We start from the raw sequence: 26,085 nt of genomic DNA on the forward strand, positions 1-26,085 counted from the left end.
GATTCCATCCCTTCCTCGTTTTGTGGAAAAAGTGTTTTATTGTTGTAAAATCGCATTAAAAACGCTACGCTATCAAAGGTATAAGCAAAAAGCCTCTGAACTGAAAAAAATATATCCTCTACACCGTGGTAATAATAATGTATAACCCTTTCATGACTAAGCCTATTTTTTGACATTTGGTGTTTACAAGTTAAAATCCGTATTTTTTGCTAGAACATTACTTAGAGCCCCCAAACATTATATATATTTTTTTAGCAGAGAATCTAGAGAATAAAATTGCGATTGTTGCAATATTTTTTATCACACGGTATTTGTGCAGCGGTGTTTTAAACGCAAATTTTTGGGAAAAGGGACACTTTCATGAATTTAAAAAAAAAAACAAACAGTAAGGTTAACCCAATTTTTTTGCATAATGTGAAAGATGTTACGCCGAGTAAATAGATACCAAACATGTCACACTTTATAATTGCATGCACTTGTGGAATGGCGACAAACTACGGTACCTAAAAATCTTCATAGGCGACGCTTTAAATTTTTTTTACAGTTACTAGGTTAGAGTTACAGAGGAGGTCTAGGGCTAGAATTATTGCTGTCGCTTTGACAATCGCGGCGATACCTCACATGTGTGATTTGAACACCGTTTACATATGCGGGCGCGACTTCCGTATGCGTTTTCTTTGCTGCGCAAGCTCGCGGGGACAGGGGGCGCTTTAAATTATTATTTTTTTTAACTTATTTATTTTATTTATTTTTAAAAATTGTGTTTTTAATTAAAAAAAAAATGTTTTGATCACTTTTATTGCTGTCACAAGGAATGTAAACATCCCTTGTGACAGTAATAGGTGGTGACAAGTACTCTTTATGGAGGGATCGGGGGTATAAAAGACCCCCGATCCCTCCTTTGCACTTCACAGAATTCAGATCACCAAAAATGGCAATTCTGAACACTGTATATTTTTTTTAAAACCGGCGCCATTGGTAGCCGAGTAAACGGGAAGTGACGTCATGACGTCGCTTCTGCGTTTACAATTAGAAGGCTGGAACGAAGCAGTACACGGCTTCGTTACTGACTGGCAGCAGCTGCCGGAGGCGGCAGTTCCTCAATCGGGCCTCCCGGTCGATCGGGAGGCCCGGTAAGAGCGACGGGAGGGGGGGGGAGTCCCCTCCCGCTCCTCCGGTATAACAGCCGAGCGGCTTTTAGCCGCATCGGTTGTTATACATGGATAGCCGATCGCCCGCTCTATAACATGGTACCGGGATGATGCCTGCAGCTGCGGGCATCATCCCGGTATAACCCCAGAAAGCCGAGTAAGCACATCTGCATACGCTCGGCGGGAAGAGGATAAAATATATAATGAAAAATATATAAAATTACACGTGCTTAATAGCCAAATAATAAAGTGACAATGTGCATTCATATAGTGATAAAAAAATGTTTTAAAGCAAATTAAGTCTGTGGAAATTTTAATAGATCCAAATACTAGAATTATAAAAGTGCTTAAGTGCACTGTGCAAAGTTCAAATTGATCCAATTTACAGGTGCTCCACACTCCATGCGATTCAGTATGCTGTGAAAGTGATGCGATAATCAGATGCTGTGTTCTCACTCAGGTGCTCCCCCCCCCCCCTCTCCATGTAATGAAGGCTCACCTTAAGGTGTGTGACCTTGCTGTTAAGCTTGGTCTATACACGCTTTGGAACCACTACAGGGTTCAACAGTGCGTCCGGGATCCTGGATCAATCGCCAATGTGCCTCAGTAAATCAATGAAAAAAGGATCTCATAGTGTAGTATGTTTATCCAATTTATTGAACCAAAAATAAACAGGTCTCACTTAGGGTACTCACAATATCCAGGCGCTTCAGTGCGCCATTCTACATCAAGCAAAAAAGGAATGGTTGAAACCGGCCGGTAACGGGATGGTATGCTGATCGTTCCTAACAGCTGATCTGCTAAGCGTGCCGTCCTGTCCCCTTCCCCTACATGTGTCGATACAAGAGAATTTTGTATCTTCCTCAGGGGGTCCCATCACCTATGAGATCCTTTCAGAGCAGTTTCAGAGGAAGTTGCCGCCCCTTCCCAGAAGGCATTGCAAACAGGAAATGATGCGATGGGCCGCATGCCAGGGAGGAGATAGTGAAAAATGAATACAGCAGATATACAGTAGGTGCTGAGAAAAAAAATTTAAAAATATCTAATTTGTTTACAGTGCACAGTTTAGTGAGGGATGCTGAAGAGGTATAAAAGTGGGTGGAACTCCACTTTAAGGTGAGCCTTCATTACATGGGGGAGGGGGGAGCACCTGAGTGAGAACACAGCGTCTGATTATCGCATCACTTTCACAGCATACTGAATCGCATGGAGTGTGGAGCACCTGTAAATTGGATCAGTTTGAACTTTGCACAGTGCACTTAAGCGCTTTTATAATTCTAGTATTTGGATCTATTTAAATTTCCACGGACTTATTTGCTTTAAAAAACATTTTTATCACTATATGAATGCACATTGTCACTTTATTATTTGGCTATTAAGCACGTGTCATTTTATATATTTTTCATTATATATTTTATACATTATTATTACCACGGTGTAGAGGATATTTTTTTTTTTTTTTTTTTCAGTTCAGAGGCTTTTTTCTTATACCTTTTTGATAGCGCAGCGTTTTTAATGCGATTTTAGTATTTTTACATGGTTTATGAGACATGTTTACCACTTGCAGCTATTAAGCACGTGTCATTTTATATATTTTATAGATTATTATTACCACGGTGTAGAGGATATATTTTTACCAGTTCAGAGGCTTTTTGCTTATACCTTTTGATAGCGCAGCATCTTTAATGCGATTTTAGTACTTTTACATGGTTTATGAGACATGTTTACCGCTTGCAGCTGATTCAAAGAGGATTTATTGGTTTATTATTGTTAGTGGAGGCTCACAGGACGTTCTATATAATTTTAGTGTGTTTTATTGTTGGCCACATTCATTTTAGAGACATATTGCATTATTCCCCATATTTGTGCAGACAGGAAATTGGATGAAATCTCCTCAACTGTGTCACACAGCAAAATAAATAAAATAAAATAAATTACACACATTCTATCCACACTTAAAAAAAAAAATGTTGTTTAAATATTTCTTTATATCAAGTATTTTTATATTGGTCAGGGGCAAAAGATTTCCAGTGCTTGCGAAGCTGTAATATGGTTCAATAATCTTTTGCAGAAGTACAGTTATTGTCAACATCGCAACATACAGCACTTGCGTATACATGGGGGTATTCCAAAAGCTGAATTTTAAAAATGTTTAAGTTGGCCTAACACTTATGCATAGTGATAATACATGGTAAAATGCATGTTTTACTAGCTTAAAATGGGCACTGAGGCTTAAAGCATAACTCTTTTTTTTTTTTTTTTTATATTCCCAGTAAAATATTGTTTATACAAAGTCAGTAGTCACCGTGTGTCAATTCCACTCATAGGGAACCCCCCTAGTGATTTTATTTAAATTATATTTTACTGGGAATATAATAAAGGTTATGTTTTAGGCCTCAGCGGTTTTGATGCGTGGGTGGAAAGTATCCCTGTGCTTTTTTTTTTTTTTAATTTTATTTGGTAGTTGAGTGCAGATTAATATACATATCAGGCTTTTGAAATAATAGGTAGAATGCATGATTTACCAGGTTGTTGCAGCACGTGGTAGTTTGAGATTGATGATGCGTACCCTTTTTTTTTTACCTTTTGAATGACACCCAGCACACTTGCAGACGCATCCCAATACACCTGCATTGCAGCGCACCACAATTACCATATGGAAACCATCTGTGTGTTTTGGGGAAAAATGTACCTTTTTTACTTTTTAAGTTATCAGCGCTCTCCCTCATTCCTTAAGCTAAGGATAGATTATTTTGCAAAGTGAACAGCCTTTTATCTGTGTGTTTGTATAGCTAAAGCATTGATTGACTGGACATTTAAACATAGCAAATCAGTACAGGTGAAAATTATACGCACGGTGAACTTTGCTGCTAAAAACACTCCACAACCTGTCCGTTTCCTCTGTAAGCAATTTGGCATATTAAGAAGCACCCTATTGTGTCTAAAAAAAACTATTAGGGCCTATGTTGACAGGCTTTTGTTCAATTTTAGAGGATTTTATATTTCCATACAAGTCTATGGGAAGGCAAAAACCTGTTTGAAACAGGTCAAACGCAGATAAGAAGTGGGATCAACTGCAAATTTTTGGCCAAAAATTTCTTAATAAGCTCAGAAGCATTGCAAACTGATCCATCAACGCAGGTCCTTACATTTAAATAAAATTGGAGGAAAATTAGTGTAATTTCTGATGTTCTGTATTAAAAGATACAGCAACAGCTTGTCAATCTTTTCTGTAAGCATTTTGGCAAATACAGGGGGTCCCCTAGTTACAAACATCCGACTTACAAACAACTCCTACTTACAAACGGAAGGAGACAACAGGAAGTGAGAAGAAATCTACCCCTAGGAAGGGAAATTCACTCCTGTAGGAGCTATTATGGGGAAAATGTGTCTCCACTGATGCTTTATCACCAAGGCTTGTTTCCACAACAACCCAAAATTTTCAAAATCCAACTGTCATTGGGACAGAAAGTGAGGTGAAATCTTCTGAACAGGGGGACAGACAGCAAAACAAATGTTACAGGGGAGTTAACCCTTCCCTATGCTATCCAAAAAAAGCTTATAAATAGTTTTTTTTGGCTGGAGCTACACTTAAAAAATGTACCTGTTCCGACTTACAAACAGATTCAACTTAAGAACAAACCTACAGTGCCTAACTTGTTTGTAACCCGGGGACCCCCTGTACACAGGTACTCTAATGACTAGGCTGGTGATACAGATGCGTATTATCACTTGTTTTTGTCTATAGCTGTGAAAATAGAAATGGCACTGGGAGCAGTTTAATGCTAAACTCCAGCAACCCATATTTATACACAGTCCCCCCATTTTCAGGGGCTTAAATGTAATTGGACAAATGAATATAATCATAAATAAAATGTTATTTTTTAATATTTTGTTGAGAATTCTTTATTGGCAACGACTGCCTGAAGTCTGGAAACCATGGACATTAACAAAGACTGGGTTTCCTCTTTTCTGGTGCTTTGCCAGGCTCTAACTGCAGCTGTCTTCAGTTGTTCTTTGTGGGTCTCTGCCTTTAGGCTACTTTCACACTGGATCATGAGCCGTTCCAAGCCTTCTCCACACTTTTTTTTTTTCTTCCTGTCATTCTGGTACAGATTAATCTTGGTTTCATCTGTCCAAAGAATGCTTTTCCAGAACTGGTGTGGCTTTTTGGCAAAGTCTAATCTGGCTTTTCTATTCTTCAGGCTTATGAATGGTTTGCACCTTGTGGTGAACCCTCTGTATTTGCTCTCCTGAAGTCTTCTCTTGATAGTTGGCTTTGACAATGATACGCCCACCTCTTGGAGAGTGTCCTTCACTTGCCTGGATGTTGTGAGTGGGTTTTTCTTTGCCATAGAGTGGATCCTGCGATCATCCAACACTGTTGTCTTCCGTGGATGTCCAGGCCTTTTTTTATGTTGCTGAGTTCACCAATGCGTTCTTCTTTCCTCAGAATGTACCAAACTGTTGACTTGGCCACTCCTGATGTTGCTGCTATCTCTCTGATGGATTTGTTTTGTTTTTGAAGCCTTACAATGGCCTGTTTCACTTGCATGGACAGCTCTGCAAAAGGGGGGATGGCTATTCTTAAGAGCTGTAGTTCCTAAACCCTTCCGATTTGGATGTACATACCCTCAAATTAAACCTGAGAGTGTGCGCTTTCAGCTCATATCCATTTTAGAACTATAGCTTGAATATTTTTCGGTCAATGCCTGGAAAAAACTAAAATCGTGCCTCTGTCCAAGTTATATATGGACCTAACTGTATATTGGGCCCGTTTGGCTTGATGTAAGTACGCATATCTAATATCTTGAGGGCCAGCGGGGGATGCTGTAAATTATTGTAGTAGTCTGTGCTACATACAGTGAGAGCCATGATCTTGGTTCTGTGAGTGGCTGCCCCACTACACAATGGCCACAGTCACTTCATCAATACATATGCCATGCCTTGTTTTTGTTCAGTGAATATAAGTGGTTCTCTGATTAGACAAGTTGGAGATTGCGACATCGCCATCCCATCTCTCAGAACTTTTGATCTTCAATAAAAAAATACAAGGCATTCTGTGAATGGCAGAGGTGCCAAGCTGGTGCCCCTCTGTGGTCAGTATGCAGAGGGGAAGCCGCTTGCGTAGCACCTGGAAGATTTACAACAACCCCTGCAACTCTTTGGATATCGGCTATTCATACTCCCATCAAGCCAAGCTGGCCCAATGTAAAGCCTAGTACACACTTTGAGATTATTGGACGAATGATCGTCCTTTTTTTTTTTTTTTTTTTTTTTTTTTGCATACTAATCGAAAACGAGTAGGTTACTAAAGAAAGAAAGTTCCTGCACGACAGAATAAAAATTTGGAAGCGATTTAATGTGTTTGTATTGCATTTTCGGACGAAATGTGTACTGATTAAACGAAAATCGTACTATCTGGTATGGTACGAGAAACATTTTCATGTTTGCTCCTTTTGGATAATTTCGGATGAAAGGCCTCTGCCAGACAGTAGCCACTACCTTCTTCCACCATTTTTCCCAGTCCATGGACCACATGAAAAGGCAGCCCACTCCTGTGTGTTGGTTTTTTATAAGTTTTTATAGTTTTTAAACTGATTGGTTGCTGCAGATGGCAGGAAAGCCTTGTTCAGAAGAGACGTTAAATAACCAGGGAGGCAACCACAATTTATCATAGTGAGAACATGCATGCAGCAAAGCGGCATGAATCGCAGAGGCATGAATTATTCATTATCTGCTTCAAGACTCTCTCATCCCTAGTCATAGACTATAATGCCGTGTACACACGACCGGACTTTTCGACCGAACTGGTCCGCCAGAACGAATCTGTCGGACAATCCGACCCTGTATGGTCTTCATCGGACCTCCGGTGGACCTTTTCGGTCGAAAATCAGACGGACTTTAGATTTAAAACATGATTTGAAACATGTTTCAAATCTTTCCGACGGATTTGAGTCCGGTCGAAAAATCCGGTCGTCTGTATGCTAGTCCGACGGACAAAAACTGACGCTAGGGCAGCTATTGGCTACGAATGTCCTTATTTTAGTCCGGTCGTACGTCATCACATTCGAATCCGTCGGACTTTCGTGTGACCGTGTGTAGACAAGTACAATTCGACGGAAGTCCGTGGAAGGTCCATCGAATAGTCCGACGGGCTTAAGTCCGTCGAAAGTCCGGTCGTGTGTACACGGCATAAGACTGAAAAGAGAAGTTTTCTCCTGCTCATTGGTAGTACAACCAATGATGCATATACAGCAATAACTACATTGGGGACAAGATTACCTGATGAAGAGAACAAGACTGGTCATAGACAAGCCTGTGTGGCGTTATCTTCCATGCTCCTACAAGCTAAACCACTACCAGGGCCTGTGTTTCTCTCCTTTATACGGTCAGTAATACATGTGTGGTACATCTAATCATTCCTCTCCATAGAGTGAATGATATAGAACCTGTTCTCAGGAACATTTTCTAAGTTGAAAATTTCCTTGTACAATAATAAGCACCCCTTATCAAGTAATTCAGAAAAGAGCTTGATAATCGCAAGATGTTCAAATCTTGAGAAATGTGTGTGTTTATCGCGCTGTCTGTGGCCAAATGTTGTCATCATTTGACAGCCATTACTGTAAATTGCTGATGTAAACTCTGAGATAAATAAATAGATGAAAATCACTATGCTTTCTCTGTACTAATATAATTAATGTATATTAGAATACCATTACTTCACTTTCAGCACGTACGTTGTATATTGATTACAGCCATTACTGCATATGCCCATCTTTATAAAACAACTATGGAGCAATGGACTTTTATAATGCAAAAGTATACATAACAAATATTTTCATGAGCTAGATTTTTTTTTTTTGGAAGTAGGAAGTTAGGGGGATTCAAACGCTGAACAGGGAACTGAATCTATTGCTTGTATAGACTGTGTATTTGAATTTTGTTTACACTGGAAATGTCTGTTGTTTTTATTCCAATAAAAGTTAATTGATTTTTTTTTAAAATGTTGAACAGTAAAAAGGTTAATTATATTTTTATGCAGCATAAAATGTACAAAGAAGTTGCCTAATACCACACAGTTTATTTAGAATGTTAGTTTTTCACATAAAAGCACCTATCTTGGTGTTCCCCTGTGCTGTTTGTGTTCCTTGTCAAAATACTCCACACTTGACTAAAATTCAGTTCCCCTACCCTCCTGGTAAAGTATTTATCACAGTGGCTGTAACGGAGAGCCACAACTTTATATTTGATGATGTGTACTGGAGTACAGCCAAAGGCACACGGTTACAAGGCTTCATCTGATAATTGCATTGGCTTAGTCTGGCTATTTAACATCATGTTATTTTAGGTAAGGGTGAACCAGTGCTGTGCTTGGTGTAAAAAAAGGATGGTGTGAAAAAAACACGATCAAAAAAGGATATTTATAAGTTAACACATTGAAACTTGTTCAGATGGCAATAAGCAAGGCTTTTGACCTTCCTGTGAAAATACGATAGGGTTGATTTACTGAAGACAAATAGACTGTGCTTTTTGCAAAATATATTTGCTCCACATCTTAGTAATTGAGCAGAGGCTCTGCTGACTTCCATCATCCGATCAAGTGCAAGCAAAAATGCTGCATTTTTTTTTTTTTTTCCTTGCACGTAATTGGGTATTCCTTGGCGGGTGAAGCATTACCTCATTTACTAAACTCTGGAGCAACTGCACTTGCAGAGTGCAACTACACTTTGCAAAGTGCACAGTTTATTTGCCTTTAGTAAATCAACCCCTAGGTTACATAGTTACATAGTAGGTGAGGTTAAAAAAAGACACAAGTCCATCAAGTCCAACCTATGTGTGTGATTATATGTCAGTCTTACCTTGTATATCCCTGTATGTTGCGGTCGTTCAGGTGCTTATCTAATCGTTTTTTGAAACTATCGATGCCCCCCAGGTGTCTATCTTTTCATAATGATCCCCTTATTGTAATACTTTGTGAGACACCGACCCTGAAGTAAGTATGTGGCATGTGAAGATGCAAACAAGAAAATTGCTTGCTTGTTCCAGGTCCCTAAATCAGAAAGTAGTGAAGCCATAAGGTCAGCATGAGAGCCACACCACTAGCATTTTCCGCAATGGTTATCAACATGTTTATCGGAGAACAGGTTGAACATTTTGCCGTTAAGTTAAATGAGAATAATAGCTCACACAGGCTTTCAGGTATTCCTAGAAATCAGTCTTTCTGGAATCTGCCAGTGTTGCCAGACTTAACGCTGGAAACCTTTTATCATTTTATTTCAAGCCAGCTGCAAAAATATAGTGGTTGAATGTTTGATTGCCAAACATTCAACCTTCACATGTGCATGTTCCAAGCATGTATGTACAGTATATGTTCTAATTCTTAAACCTGATTTGTCTCCCCAGGAGGACCCTGGGGGGTGGAAATGAAGGCTACTGGCCAGGATGTTCAGACCCATCTTCAATCTGACAAGTGACAGCCAGTTTGTGCTGAGTTTTTTTGAGGTGTACTATCTGGTCTTCTCCATTTACAACCTAACTACACAGCTAGAATGAAAGCCATCCTCTCCATAGTTGGCCAGGGGGTGTCATGCTTCAGAACAGGGGATTGCTTTTATTAAGTGGTTTGGAGTGCTTATGGCCAGTTTCAGGTTGATCTATTTTGCTGCTTAGAAGAGAAGTGCTTTATGGTCACTAGAATGTTATCCTGCTGTAGAGGCTGTATTACTACCTATACATTGCCCTGACTGCAAATGACTGTGTTCTTTGGACCTTAATTCTTCTATTTGTTTGAGGCTCCTCACCTGTTGACGGAACCCTTCTACACTACTTTCAAGATATGGAGTCCCTGTTTGTTCTTGGGTGTTATCCCACATTACTCCTTCAGTGATGATCTCCACTCAATTGAGGGGGGAAAAAAGCGATAGTAGGCCTGGCCAGCAATCTGTAGCTAACAATGGCTATGAACAGTCTGAAGACCTTTGTAGTTTTGCCAAGATTAGAAAGCCAGAGTGAGGTCACAACTCCAATGCCAGTCGGTTCTACCTTGTCTGGAATTAAAGAACCTTCAATTCCCTGATATCTTGTTTAAAAAAATATGTAAAGTTTATGGGAGGTTCATATTTTCAGCATGTGTGTAAGACGTTCTTAACACTGCTTTGCATTCTACTGCTGTATAATGTTTTCTATAACCCAGGTAGCAAGGATAACTTTTCAGAAATGTGTGGCAGTGTTGAATTGTAAGTCTCGTTAACTTGCTGCACATTTTCACTGGCACGTTTTACACTTGCAGAGCACTTGAAGCACAAGTTCTAGTTGACACTTTTCCAATTTGAAGCAAATTTGCATAGTGAGTCTCTAGCAAGAGTGGTGGGATGACTATTGCACAACCTAACTGAACCAGAACTTGCAGAATGTTTGCAAAGAAAGTTGATCTGGAGACATGCAATGCAGACTTGCTGCAATTGTGTAACAGACTTGTGAAGCCGGGCAAGTCTAGCATTAGCTTACAAGTCATTTTCAAACCTGTAGCTCAATTGTTATCTGGGAAGCTGCTGGATTTTCTTGTTTAAATGTATATTCGTACCTTCTCTCTATATATGCAGCATGTTCAAAAATATGTACCTTCCTATTCATAAATTAAGAATTTTATTAAAAAAAACAAAACAAAAAACTCTCCAATTCCAGGTCAGTGCTTCAGAACGCACTGAAGCAATTGGAATTGTATGATGGCCAGGGAACTGGCATTTTTTAAAAAGAGGTCAGCTACAACATCTTTCATATTTTCGTGCTACAAGTGTCTTATTTGCTGTGCATAAAAATCTATTGTCTAAAATCTAACCATACTAAAATCAATATTACCCAGTTCAAAGTTGCTGCTTATTGCATGAGTGAAGTTGTTCTCAACCTACAAAAATGATTTACATTTTGAATGTAAAAAGTATTTGAATATTCCATTCAAATCAGATTGCTCTTGAGTTTGTTTTTCAAGTGTCATTGTTTGCCATTTATTTTTTGTATTAGTATTTTAGTATTTTATATGATCTTTGTTGTGATTCCTCTCTCGGGAACTCTTATGAGTGAGACTTTGTGCTTGAGTTCCTGGTTCTGTTCAGCACGTGGTCATTATAAGGGGTAACCTCTCTCCCTTTTGGAGTATTGGATAGGAAACATTGAAGGGAGATCTCAATATTGTAGTATTTAAGATCTATAAGAAGCCAGGAGTTCACTCACAGCCAATCAGGTCCCACTTATACTTAAGTAGTTACTTTTGGGTGGGCTGGTGATTTAAAAGCACTGAAGTCTTAGGTAATAGATCTGTTTGTCGGGTACACAAGAGTGTTAAGAAGCCTCCAAATTCCAGCAGGAACTGAGCTATTAAGTTTGTGTTGACTTGTGCTTTAAAATGTAATTCTATTCCTTCCACTACAAAAGGACATATAGTACAATTCAATTTTAATAGGTCGTTCTTGAAATGAAATTCTAGTGTTACAAAATCTGTTGCAGCACAAACATTCTTTTAACAAGTGCAATTTGGGATTTCTTAATTGTATTGTGGAGAGCAATACAGAATAAGTGGATGAAACGTTTTATTTGCTATACTTAAAATATTTTTACAATGCCAAATTAGAGTTCAAGAAAGGCCGAGGGACATCAAGGCTGAAAAGGGGTGAGCAGCATAAATTGATGTCATCATGAACTCAAACCCATGTCTAACCAAGTTTAAAAAAAAAAAAAAATTCCAGTCTCTCTAATTTCTTATTTTATTTCTCTTTTAACAATAAGGGGCATATTTATAAAGGAGGGAAGGGGACTTTCACTAGATATTCACTGGTGAGGAATCAATCACTTTAATTTAAACTCCTGTACCAGAATGATTAACCTTTAGTGAACATTTGGTAAAAGTCAGCTTAACGGTGTTATAAATATGCCCTTAAATTTAATTCTACTTTTATACTAAAGCTAAATTTATTTTAAAAGAAGAATTTTTTTTATATTTTATTTTCATATTAAATAAAATAAAAACCTGTCGACAATGTAAACATAGTGTACCAAAGTTGTATCCACCACATTACATAATATTGTACAATTATACAAAGTTTGATAGTCCTGAAGTAGTATTCCCCAACTACTTGCTGTTCCACCATCGATATGCAGATGACCACTTCTGAAATGTAGAATGATTGCACTTTAAATCAATATTTGTAATATATATAATATAGAGCGCAAATATTTGGGTACATTGCATATACACGTATATTTAGACATTCTTAGTGAGAGCACTCCTTCAGCTAGAGAGGGAACCACAAACCGTCTGTGTTAATTGCCCTTCCTGATATACAATGACCGCTTTATCATATCCAAAAATGTGACACCAAAAGAAGGGGGCAGTATTTAAGCTGTAAAAAGAAAGGAAAGGCGGAAGTAAATCCACTGGGTGATAATGGTACATATCCACCCAGTAGAAGGCTTGATCCATTTAGATTATGATTATCCAAATCGAATCAGCCAGGGGTATTCTAATAAACAGCCTGGTGTAGTCAACAAATAAAGGGGAATACTTACTAGCAAAGTGCAATCATTCTATATTTCAGAAGTGGTATAAATCCCTGAAGAAGATTTTGCTTATGCTTATATATTTCGAAACTAGTTGGATATCCCTATCTATTAATAACCATCTGCATATCGATGGTGGAACAGCAAGTAGTTGGGGAATACCACTTCAGGACTATCAAACCTTGTATAATATCATGTAAAGTGATGGATACAACTTTGGTATACTATGTTTACATTGTCGACAGGTTTTTTATTATCAATGCAATTTTATTTAATATGAAAATAAATATTTATTTTAAATAATATAAAAAGGAAAAGAAAAATTCTTCTTTTGAAATTGCCTTAAAAATCCCAATTTTTAGAGGTTAAAACACAATCAGTATTTAAAGGGACAATGGCAATTACGCACAAAGCTACATGAGTCCTCATTTTTAAAGCAAAATTTATGTCTTGCATTTCCCAAGAGCAAAGCCGTATAACCTGGACTGGATTTGAATTATGTCCTCTAATCCATTTTCCCCTATGGCCTGTGTACCCACACCATTTGTATGCAGTAGCTGTACAGTGGAGTTGATTTACTAAAACTATAGTGCAAAATCTGGTGCAGCTGTGCATAGTAACCAATCAGCTTCTAACATAACTCCAGCTTGTTCGGTGGGTGGGCCTTAATGCCATGTGGTCGCGTATATGTGTCAAACAGCACGGTAGCTGGCAGGTACCGGAAAGCTACTGATGCATATTTGGGATCGGGAGCTTTTTGATCATGTGACCGTAGTGACAGCCAATCGCAGTGTTCAAATGACCCAAATTCCCAGCTTTTAGAACCCTTGGAGGGACAGAAGGCGGTCAGCATGAAGAGGTTAAGCTTTGACCAAAAAAAAAAAATAGAAGCTGTTTTGTTTCTACGCAGAGCTGCACTAGATTTAGCTTTCTCCAGTTTTAGGAAATCAACCCCCGTGTGTTTGAACTGTACTGGACAGCTGTGACATTTAATTAAAGTGATTTAACCAGCATTTGGGATGCAAAGCTTTCTAAAGAGATGAGACTTTCCAGCTTATCTTGGGTTTAGTCTTAGGTGGTCCAATCTTTAACAAATTTGGCCATTAATGATTTGAGATTAAACAGAAATTGTGCGGTAACCATATGCTCACCCTAATGTAGGTACTGGGTGACGGGAGTTTGCATATGTCCAAAACATATTATAATATTTGTATATTTGGTTAAATGTGGAAGGCATTATGAAAGCTGATTTTGATACACTTCCTGTCCTACCAGAGAAGTAATCAGAGATCTTTGCAATGTTTGTTATTGCTGTATGTGTTTATTATTGGGAAATTTATCTTGATTTCCTATCCCGGTAGTACCAGTTACTTGGACTAGAAGTGATAGGAAATCTCCTGGCATGGCAATAAAAACCTGATGGGGACTTGTGAATTTTGCTTCTCTGCAGCACCTCTGTTGGAAGATGTTCCTTCTCTTCCTTTTCAGGTGGCACCAAAAAGTAATAATATTAAAAGCGTTAAAGCGGTATTAAACCCAAAACCAATATATTGCAGCTTACCAATCATTAGATGTGGTGGCTGAATTATTTTGTTTTTTTTTCCTTGTTTTTTTTCCCCCTCTGTTTTCACCTGGTGATCTGGCCAGTAACACACCTCCTGTATCAGAGTGCCCCCACTCTGGGTGAAGGTGCACAGGGGGGCACCTTTTGGATAGCAGCATTATCAATCTGGGGGAGTGGGGGGTGTTAGCAGATTTAATTACTCTACAGCCTAGTACACACTGGCTGACTGTCAGGTGGCATCGGCCGGCTCAATAAAAAACGGCTGACACGCGACATTCTGTCAGGCGAGCATACTGGAAAACCAGCAGCCGATCAGCTCTCTCAGCCAATGGCTGAGGGCGCTGATCGGAGTGTTCTGGCGGGGGGCCATCCCCTTGTCAGAACACAATAACACAGCAGGGGAGATCACTGTACTAACATCGGATTGTTAGTACAGCGGCTTTGACCGGAACTGTCAGTTTGTTTGGGGGTTTTTTTTGCTTTCAACCCACCGGGTTGAACGCAAAAACATTGTGTGTACCAGGCTTAACGAATCTAAGCTGAACTCCAGCTAACACTTTTTAAACCATTACAGCAGACAGTGTTTTTTTTTTTTTTTTCCTTTTTCTTTCGGATAAGGGCTTTATATAAAGAAAACTGATCATTGTAAGCACCCCTGCCAGTGTTGAATGGTTTGTCTCATCCATGTGAATGATACATCTTGCAAGAGAGCTTGTTCTATTGAAAAACTTACTGGCCACCAGCTCACCAGATGAAAATAGAAGAAAGAAAGCCTTAAAAAAAAAAAAAAAAGGAATGCAGCCATCACATTTAAGAATTGGTATGCAGCAATGTGTTGTATAATAAATGTTTGAGTCTTGGATTTTATACCACTTTAATTTGGGTATCATATCTGCCTGATGTAAGTTACCTCATATCAGTATAAAATAACAAAATAATCCATATAGTATATTTCCATTAAAATTGTGTACTTAATGTAAAGAATGCATTTACAGTAATCATTAAACCCAGATTACAGCAATTAGGAAGTAAGCAAAAAAATCCCTAAAGCAGCAAATTATCCCTTTTTTTTAGCAGTTGGTTTTATTTCATAAAGTGTTTTCATTTTTTAAATGCAGTAAGCCATAACAATCAATAAAAATGTATTCTGCTGTAGTCTGAATAATTTGATTGGTTATTATGGATAGCAGCACTTAAAGAGGTATTTCACCCTACCTCAAATTACATTTCAAATCCCTAATAACTATCTCTGTATAAAAATTAGAAAAATGTACTAGTCCCAGCATTGTCTCTCTTGCAGACAAAGTTCTATTTCGGCACTCTGCTCCTATGATGCCATCTTGAAACAAGATTTTCTGAATGCACAGACAACACTGCAGGTCTTTGTCTTGCCTATGTTCCTTGTTAGAGACCTGTAGTATAGACCCGGCAAAGACCCATGCAACAGGGGGTCTTATGCATCTGCAGACATGTAATGCCCCGTACACACGGCCGGATTTTCCGATGGAAAATGTCCGATCAGAGCGTGTTGTCGGAAATTCCGACCATGTGTGGGCTCCATCGGACATTTTCCATCGGATTTTCCGACACACAAAGTTGGAGAGCAGGAGATAAAATTTTCCGACAACAAAATCCGTTGTTGGAAATTCCGATCGTGTGTACACAAATCCGACGGACAAAGTGCCACGCATGCTCAGAATAAATAAAGAGATGAAAGCTATTGGCCACTGCCCCGTTTATAGTCCCGACGTACAAGTTTTACGTCAATGCATTTAAAACGATCGGATTTTCCGACAACTTTGTGTGACCATGTGTATGCAAGACAAGTTTGAGCCAACATCCATCGGAAAAAATCCTAGGATTTTGTTGTCAGAATGTCCGAACAAAGTCCGACCGTGTGTACGGGGCATAACACATCTCTGCAAAGTCTATGGGCCTGGCAGAGACATGCAACATGTGTGCATATGTGTGCACTGAAACACTGCCTCCTACGACAAAGACATAGATTTAGACATCCTAAGGAGTCAGCAGGTGGCTGGGCCTACTCAATCCTCGCCTGTGGAATTAAAAATCTGCAATTATGTAAAGGGGGTACATGCTTTTCAAGGTTGAAGGTTCACTTTAGAAATTCAAACCGCTTGAAAACAGGTGATCAGAACCTGTGAAATGGGGAGTATAAAGAATAAAATGTGCCCCCTACATATCCATAATAAAGCAATAAAATAAATACAAAATAACACTAAAGCCTCTGCCTTTTGGGCAGAAAAAACCCTTGACATGCCTAAACGCGGCATTTGAGTGCATCAAGCATTTTGAAGTTTTCTTTTTTCTAGTGCTTTGGGGAGAGCGCTTATAAATGCAAATGCGCCTAAACACATGTACTAGGGTTGCACCGATACTGGTATTGTTATCGGTGCAGATACCGAGTATTTGCACAAATATCGGTACTCGTGCAAATGCACCGATACCTGAAACCGATACTTTCAGGCTCGGTTCTTTGAGCTGTTAGTGGGTCTCCCCAGTGTTAAAGAAGTCCGGTAATTGGAGCTGTCCAAAAAAAAACAAAAAAAACCCCAAAAAAGCAGCTAGCAATGTTTATTAACAACATTGCTCAGCCCTGAAACACAAAAATAAAAAGAAACATTGTTTCTTTTTGTATATTTCTGTTTCTTCATCTGCAGATCAAAGGGATGAACAAATGTTCCTCTGCTAACCTTAATTTACTCTAATCGGCCTTAATTAACTCCCTATTTTCCTCCATTTAACTATTATTTTCCTGCTTTTTTTCTTTTGTTCGCGTTTATTTTATAAACGATAAACAATGACATTTTTTTTTTTTTTGTTTGCTTTGTTAGTGAATATTTTTAAACATATATATATTAACATATATTTACACATTTCACATTGAAAAAGCGCTAAATTAAAAAAAAATCTATTTAGTATCGATACTTGTACTCATTGTAAAAAAAAAAATGGTATTGGTGCATCCCTAACATGTACATTATGCTCCCTAAGGGAGATATATATATATATATATATATATATATTATTGTTTGCTGCTTTTTTTTCTGCTGCCTAGTGTACATGGACCCTAAACAATTGATGATCTGAGATTAATGATGGATAATTTGGAATTTAGTGAGTTTCTTTATATATATATAAGTATGTGTGTGTGTGTGTGTGTGTGTGTGTGTGTGTGTGTGTATATATATATATATATATATATATATATATATATATATATATATATATATATATATATATATATATATATATATATATATATATATATATAATAACCTTAGTTTGAGAGCGTTTTGCAAGACAAGCAAAGTGTTTTAATAAATTTTGACTTGATATACAAGTAGCGTCATGTCACAACTAGGTATAAAACAGAACAGAGGCGCCTCTAAGTGTAGCAATATGGTTACATTTATTGAAGGTCACATGATTGATGATTAATACAGCCACATCTAAGTATGCAAGCATCCGGGGTAAGGCTGTCCACATAGACCATCTTTCATACCACCATCTACGTCATCCCTTAAACGCTGCGCTCCATGAGCACTTCAAGCCTCGCTTTCAAATCGCTCTACTGCAGAGTAGTTTTCCCAGTCACGATTGAAGACTGACAGCAGTAAGAGCCGGCAGTGTGGAGGACGGTCTATGTGGACAGCTTTACCCCAGGTGCTTGTATACTTAGATGTCCCTCTTTTAATCATCAACCATGTGAGTTGTTAATGTTTTACCTTCATTAAATGTAACCATATTGCTACACTTAGAGGCGCCTCTCTTCTCTTTTATACTCTGTAGCTCCTGCTTGATTTTGCTTCTAATCCCCTTGTGGAGGCTTCCATTTGTGGATGGAAATTTTATGGTTACACAACTTATCACATTGCTATAATCTTTTTATATGGACTATAAACTGAAGGACTTGTGAATAAATGGTTGTGGAACGAATCATCTTTCCATTATTTCTTATGGGGAAATTAGTTTTGATATACAAGTGCTTTGGATTGCAAGCATGTTTCCAGAACAAATTATGCTCGCAATCCAATGTTTTACTGTATTATTAATAAAGCTTAGTGGAAAAGAAAGCAAAAATAGTGGATGCTGCTCAGGCTCCGAGGAATCCTAGTTATTGAGCCAGCTGCTGTGAGTACCGGCTAGGATCAAGCTTGTTCCAGCTCCAAATATCAATGTATAAGGAAGAAGGCATCCTGTAAGCCGCACATCATTGCAGGTCCGATGTAAGGAAGTGTAACAGCCTTGGCCCAGGCTCCAACCAGGCCATGCCCCCAATGTGTTTTGCTCTTCCCCCCCTATGCTTAGTCATAGGGGTAGTGGAAAAGAAGAATAAAAAGGTTTGGTCATGTGTTATGGAGGGTTTTGCTTTCTTTCTGCTAAATTCCCTATTTTTTACATAAGTCCCCATTCAACACAGAAGAGATAATGCAGCACTATTTAAATATAAAAAAAGAAATAATAAGCCTATATTTGTGTAGCAGTTGCCTCACTCTGTCACCCACGGCCCCGCCAAGTTGGCCGCCGCAATGTACACAGGCTTTCCTGCCTGGAAGAGCTGCCTGTCAGTCCCTGCATGGGCTTTTCACCTCCTTACTGACTCACACAGAGCTGTTCACTCTGCAGCCTCCCATGTGCTCCTATTGGCAGGAGAGGAGCCAATTAAAGATACAGGTAGATACAGGAAGCAGATGCAAAGGACTCTGGAATATGAAGTCTCAGCACAGAGCGGCCTCAATATCTTTTAACAACTTGTCTACTGGGCACTTAAACCCCCCCCCTCCTGCCCAGACCAATTTTCAGCTTTCAGTGCTCTCACACTTTGAATGACATGTCATGTAATACTGTACCCAAATTACATTTTTGTCCTTTTTTTTTTCATACAAATAGAGCTTTCTTTTGGTGGTGTTTGATCACCTCTGGGTTTTTTAGTTTTTGCACTATAAATGAAAAAAGACCGAAAATTTTGAAAAAAAAACACATTTTTCTTTGTTCCTGTGATACAATTTTGCAAATTATTAATTTTTCTTCATAAATTTTGGCCACAATTTATACTGCTACAAATCTTTGGTAAAAATAACCCAAATTTAGTGGATATTATTTTGTCTTTGTTATAGTTAGTCTACAAGTTGTGGTGCAAATCATAAAAAAATGATCACACCTGATGTACTGGTGGCCTCATTTCTTGGGACCCTAACAAGCCAGGACAGTATAAATACCCCCTAAATGAAAGTAGGTATTTAGTAAGATGCATGGTGAGGTTTTTGATGTTGTCATTTTTTCCCACAATTCTTTGCAAAATGAAGATTTTTATTTTTTTTCCACAAAATTGTCTTTGTAGTAGGTTGTTTCTCTCACGTGGCATGTGTATACCCCAAATGACGCCTCAAAATACATTCTGATACTCCTGAGTATTACGATACCACGCGTGTGGGACTTTTTCACAGCCTAGCCACATACAGAGGCCCAACATGCAGGGAGCACCATCACATGTTCTAGGAGCATAAATTACACATCTAACTTGTTGACTACTTATTACACTTTTGAAGGCCCTGGATCACCAGGACAATGACACGTGACACTGATGTGGCACTGATGACTGATAGCACATGACACTGATGTGGCACTGATGACAGATGGCACTAATACGTGGCACTGATGACAGATGGCACTAATACGCAGCACTGATGACATGTGACACTGATAGCAGATGGCACTGGGGACAGATGGCACTGATAGGTGGCACTGGGGACAGATGGCACTGACAGGTGGCACTGGGGACAGGTGGCACTGATGGCACTGGGGACAGATGGCACTGATAGGTGGCACTGGGGACAGGTGGGCATGTGTGTTTTGTGTGTTAGTGTGGCACTGTGTTAGTGTTCAAACACTCATGCTGCAGCTGCAGGTCGCTCTCCCTCCTCACAAGCGGTCTCTGTGTAAGGAGGGAGAGCCAGCAATGAGAGATGATCTCATATGTTTACATATGAGATCATCTCTCATTGGACACTCCGAGTGCTAAATGGCCGCTGTGATTGGCCATTTAGCACAATCTGTGATTGGCAAGGGACACGGCCAACACAGATTTCACCCGATGCGCGCCCGCGGCGGCGAGCAGGGAGGAAGTAAACAGGAGAACGTCCAGGGAAGCCCTCCCGGCAATTGAGCCCCACACTGTAGCCGTCTTTCGGCTATAGCGTGGGCGCGTAGTGGTTAAAGAGGCAGGACTACAAATCCCAGCACGCTCTGTTGGCAGCAAAGGAGAGACTTAATTTTGATTCCTAGAGGATAGGGATGAGCTTCAAGTTCGAGTCGAACTCATGTTCAACTCGAACATGGGCTGTTCGCTGAACAGCGAACAATTTGGGGTGTTCATGGCAAATTCAAAAGCCGCGGAACACCCTTTAAAAGTCTATGGGAGAAATCAAAAGTGCTCATTTTAAAGGCTTATATGCAAGTTATTGTCATAAAAAGTGTTTGGGGACCTGGGTCCTGCCCCAGGGGACATGGATCAAGGCAAAAAAAGTTTTAAAAATGGCCGTGTTTTCAGGAGCAGTGATTTTAATAATGCTTAAAGTGAAACAATAAAAGTGTAATATCCCTTTAAATTTCGTACCTGGGGGGTGTCTATAGTATGCCTGTAAAGGGATGCATGTTTCTCGTGTTTAGAACAGTCTGACAGCAAAATGACATTTCAAAGGAAAAAAAGTCATTTAAAACTACTTGCGGCTATTAATGAATTGCCGGTCTGCCAATACACATAAAAGTTCATTGATAAAAACGGCATGGGAATTCCCCACAGGGGAACCCCGAACCAGAATTTAAAAAAAAATGATGTGGGGGTCCCCCTAAATTCCATACCAGGCCCTTCAGGTCTGGTATGGATATTAAGGGGAACCCCGGCCAAAATGAAAAAAAAAAAAATGGCGTGGGGTCACCCCAAAAATCCATACCAGACCCTTATCCAAGCACGCAACCTGGCAGGCCACAGGAAAAGAGGGGGGATGAGAGAGCACCCCCCCCTGAACCGTACCAGGCCACATGCCCTCAACATTGGAAGGGTGCTTTGGGGTAGCCCACAAAACACCTTGTCCCTATGTTGATGGGGACAAGGGCCTCATCCCCACAACCCTTGCCCGGTGGTTGTGGGGGTCTGCGGGTGGGGGGCTTATCAGAATCTGGAAGCCCCCTTTTAACAAGGGGACCCCCAGATCCCGGCCCTCCCCCCTGTGTGAAATGGTAAGGGTACCCTACCATTTCACCAAAAAAATGTCAAAAATGTTAAATTACAAGAGACCATTTTTGACAATTCCTTTATTTAAATGCTTCTTCTTTCTTCTGTCTTCTTTCTTCTATCTTCTATCTTCCTTCGGTTTCTTCCTTCATCTTCTTCTGGTTCTTCCTCCGGTGTTCTTGTCCGGCATCTTCCTCCACGGCGCCAGCGTCTTCTTCCCTTCGTCTTCTGGGCCGCTCCGCATCCAGCATGATGGTATGGGAGGCTCCCGCTGTGTGACGCTAGAGGGGGCGGGGTCACCGGGTGTCCCCGCCCTCCATTATTTAAGAACCGTCAGAAGAGGAGACGCGTCACACAGCGGAAGCCTCCCACCCAATCATGCTGGATGTGGAGCGGCCCAGAAGACGAAGGGAAGAAGACGCCGGCGCCGCGGAGGAAGATGCCGGACAAGAACACCGGAGGAAGAACCAGAAGAAGAAGAAGATGGAGGAAGAAACCGAAGGAAGATAGAAGAAAGGTAGAAGGTAGAAGAAAGAAGAAGCATTTAAATAAAGGAATTGTCAAAAACTGTCTCTTGTCATTTTTAACATTTTTGACACTTTTTTTTGTGAAATAGTAGGGGTACTTTTGTACCCCCTTAGCATTTCACACAGGGGGAGGGCTGGGATCTGGGGGTCCCCTTGTTAAAGGGGGCTTCCAGATTCCGATAAGCCCCCCGCCCGCAGACCCCCACAACCACCTGGCAAGGGTTGTGGGGATGAGGCTTCCGGTTTCTTCCTCCATCTTCTTCTTCTTCTGGTTCTTCCTCCGGTGTTCTTGTCCGGCATCTTCCTCCGTGGCGCCGGCGTCTTCTTCCCTTCGTCTTCTGGGCCGCTCCACATCCAGCATGATTGGGTGGGAGGCTTCCGCTGTGTGACGCGTCTCCTCTTCTGACGGTTCTTAAATAATGGAGGGCGGGGACACCCGGTGACCCCGCCCCCTCTAGCGTCACACAGCGGGAGCCTCCCATACCATCATGCTGGATGCGGAGCGGCCCAGAAGACGAAGGGAAGAAGACGCTGGCGCCATGGAGGAAGATGCCGGACAAGAACACCGGAGGAAGAACCAGAAGAAGATGAAGGAAGAAACCGAAGGAAGATAGATAGAAGATAGAAGATAGAAGATAGAAGATAGAAGATAGAAGATAGAAGATAGAAGATAGAAGATAGAAGATAGAAGAAAGAAGAAGCATTTAAATAAAGGAATTGTCAAAAACGGTCTCTTGTAATTTAACATTTTTGACATTTTTTTTGTGAAATGGTAGGGTACCCTTACCATTTCACACAGGGGGGAGGGCCGGGATCTGGGGGTCCCCTTGTTAAAAGGGGGCTTCCAGATTCTGATAAGCCCCCCACCCGCAGACCCCCACAACCACCGGGCAAGGGTTGTGGGGATGAGGCCCTTGTCCCCATCAACATAGGGACAAGGTTTTTTGGGGGGCTACCCCAAAGCACCCTCCCAATGTTGAGGGCATGTGGCCTGGTATGGTTCAGGAGGGGGGGGGGCACTCTCTCGTCCTCCGCTCTTTTCCTGCGGCCTACCAGGTTGCGTGCTTGGATAAGGGTCTGGTATGGATTTTTGGTGTGACCCCACGCCATTTTTTTTTTTTTTGGCGTGGGTTTCCCCTTAAAATCCATACCAGACCTGAAGGGCCTGGTATGGAATTTAGGGGGACCCCCACGTCATTTTTTTTTTTTTTTTTAATTTTGGTTCGGGGTTTCCCTGTGGGGAATTCCCATGCCGTTTTTATCAATGAACTTTTATGTGTATTGTCGGACCGGCAATTCATTAATAGCCGCGAGTAGTTTTAAATGACTTTTTTTCCTTTTTGAAATGTCATTTTGCTGTCAGACTGTTCTAAACACGTGAAACATGCGCCCCTTTACAGGCATACTATAGACACCCCCCCAGGTACGAAATTTAAAGGGATATTACACTTTTATTGTTTCACTTTAAGCATTATTAAAATCACTGCTCCTGAAAAAACGTCCGTTTTTAAAACTTTTTTTTGCATTAATCCATGTCCCCTGGGGCAGGACCCAGGTCCCCAAACACTTTTTATGACAATAACTTGCATATAAGCCTTTAAAATTATCACTCTTGATTATTCATATTCGTGTCCCATAGACTTTAACGGTGTTCGCGTGTTTGAACAAATTTTTGTTCCCGTTCGCATGTTCTGGTGCGAACCGAACAGGGGGGTGTTCGGCTCATCCCTACTAGAGGAGGATTCAGTCAGCATGAGGTGGAGGAAGAGATCAGACCTGAGGGTCATTCCTCTGCTCTCCTCCTGCCTGGACTCATAGAACCAACCTGAGTAAAGGTAACCAATCCAATTTAACGTGTCATATTGTGCTTTATTTACCTTTGTTAAGTGTGCCTCTGCTCTTGGGGACATTCTCAGGTTTGGAATCCCCTGAAAGCAGCTTGAATATAGGATTGAGAGCTATATTGCTCTTAAATCTCAGTTATTGCTCTCTAGTTGATTACTTGAATGTATACTGTTACTGTCTGTTATTCTTGCACAGAAATATTGCAATAAAGACAATTTTTGTGTTTTATCATAACGTGTGTGTTTCTCATTTGTCATTGCACTTACACTATTGCCAGGTGTACCAGAGGGGGCTGAGACTGTTATTAGGGTTGAGAGGCAGAGTAACGGACTGAACAAACAAAAGCTCCTTCGGGGGTATCGCTACATTTATTATCGGTAGGGAAGGGGTGAACAAGCTTATTTTGCCAGGTGAAGGGGCACCGTACCCTTGAAAGCTTGTTCATCTTTCCTTGCTGGCAGGAAGGTTGAGCCGTTCTTGTTGCACAGTTGGTGCTCCATCTTTGTTTTTGTTTTGTTTTTTGCTGGTGTGGTTTATCAGTGATGTTGTCGGTGCACCTCGCATCCATTCTGCCAGTTTTGCATGCTGCATTCTACATTCGATTTTCTGCCAATTTCTGGCCTATTGTGAAAAAGGGAGAGGGCAAGGATAAGAGCTGTCCCTTTTTGCCTGCATTGGCCAAATACCCTTATTCACAAATCTGCCAAAGTTTGTTCCCCATCACAGTTTGGCTGCTATGAGATCAGCTTTTCCCAGCATTTCTGGAATATGTTAACATGAAAGACTCCTTCTATAATCTTAAAATAGATTTCCTGTACAAATGTAGTAACATATTAATTATTAAATGTCTCAGTTCTCCTGGGTTTAGACAAGACTCCCTTTCATTTACCCACAGGCTACACTACCTTGCTCTGTTGTCATGGTAACCTCCGTTCACACACTTACTATTCTACTGGCTATGGCTTGGATGTCATAGCGGTTATATCTTAATCATTTATTGTACTTGGATATCAAACAATGACGTGGTGTTGGTGGTGAGAAGACATACACAGCAGTGTGGTGGGGCAGCAGAGAAAAATGGCTGCCACAAGAGTTTAATACATATTTTAGTGCTTAAGATTCAGAATATCTATGTGGGAAGTGTGAGATGGAAGCTTTATTTTTTTATTTTTCCCCTTTTCTCAGTCCATATAATTCATGAGCAGTAAACTGTGCTCATTCAGCTTCACTGCAAGTACCATCCATGTCCTGGAGCTGGTTTGCAGCACAGAAGTCAGAGATGGCATCTACAGTTTCTTGCAATATTATTGTGTTGGTGATGATTTGAATCCAGAGACAAAGTTCACAATATGTGATACCAAATGAAACCTAGAGAAGCCAGATGTGGCTGGAGATGAATGTCTAACCGAAAACAGTCCAGGGTCAAACCAGAGCAGCTATTGGACAAAAGAGGTTATTGTCCAATTACCGTGCTGGTGTACAGAAATGATAGTTAAACTTGTTACCAGTTAGGACCAATGCATGCCAGCCACAGAGCCACGTATGTGTGTGTGTAGGCTGGTCCGGTAGAGTATTCAGAAAGCTGGCTTCGGCTAGATTTAGTAAAAATATGTATAGTACAAATTTAGTCTATTTCATGATAACTTTCAGGCAAACAGATAAATATACATACAAAATCCATACTGTATATGGGAGGTGTTTTCCCTGTCCATTCATTCCTGATACATGCACAGCCCTATAATACAGCACAATCCGTTTGAAGACCTGATTTTTTTCTGCTGTAGTTGAATATTACTTCTAGGTCTTGTCTATGCCAGCATTGTAATTGTGATGCTAAAGAATTATTGAGCTCATCCCTTTTGTCAGCATGTTTATTGTTCGCACAGGAGCATTGTGGAGTCAAATCACCAACAGGTTCGGCTTGCGATATTTGCTTTGTTTGTGTGTGTGTGTGTGTGTGTGTGTGTGTGTGTGTGTGTGTGTGTGTGTATGTATGTGTGTGTGTGTGTGTATATATATATATATATATATATATATATATATGTATGTGCAATTAAAAAAAGACATTTTTAGAAGTAAAATCTAGAATTGTAAATTCAGGAAATAAGTGATGTAAATACCACATAAAAATGTAGAGACATCATTAAGACCCATTTCACACTGAGGAGTTTTTCAAGCGATTTT

General features: G+C 40.2%; 1 protein-coding gene across 7 annotated transcripts in view; it reads left to right on the forward strand.

Moving 5' to 3' along the window:
* ATP11A (ATPase phospholipid transporting 11A) overlaps window positions 1–26,085 on the forward strand; it is a 254,699-nt gene that overhangs the window by 9,254 nt on the left and 219,360 nt on the right. The window lies entirely within an intron of this gene.

The sequence above is a fragment of the Aquarana catesbeiana genome, linkage group LG02 (genome assembly GCF_042186555.1).
Source record: "Aquarana catesbeiana isolate 2022-GZ linkage group LG02, ASM4218655v1, whole genome shotgun sequence".
Classification (NCBI taxonomy): Eukaryota; Metazoa; Chordata; class Amphibia; order Anura; family Ranidae; genus Aquarana; species Aquarana catesbeiana.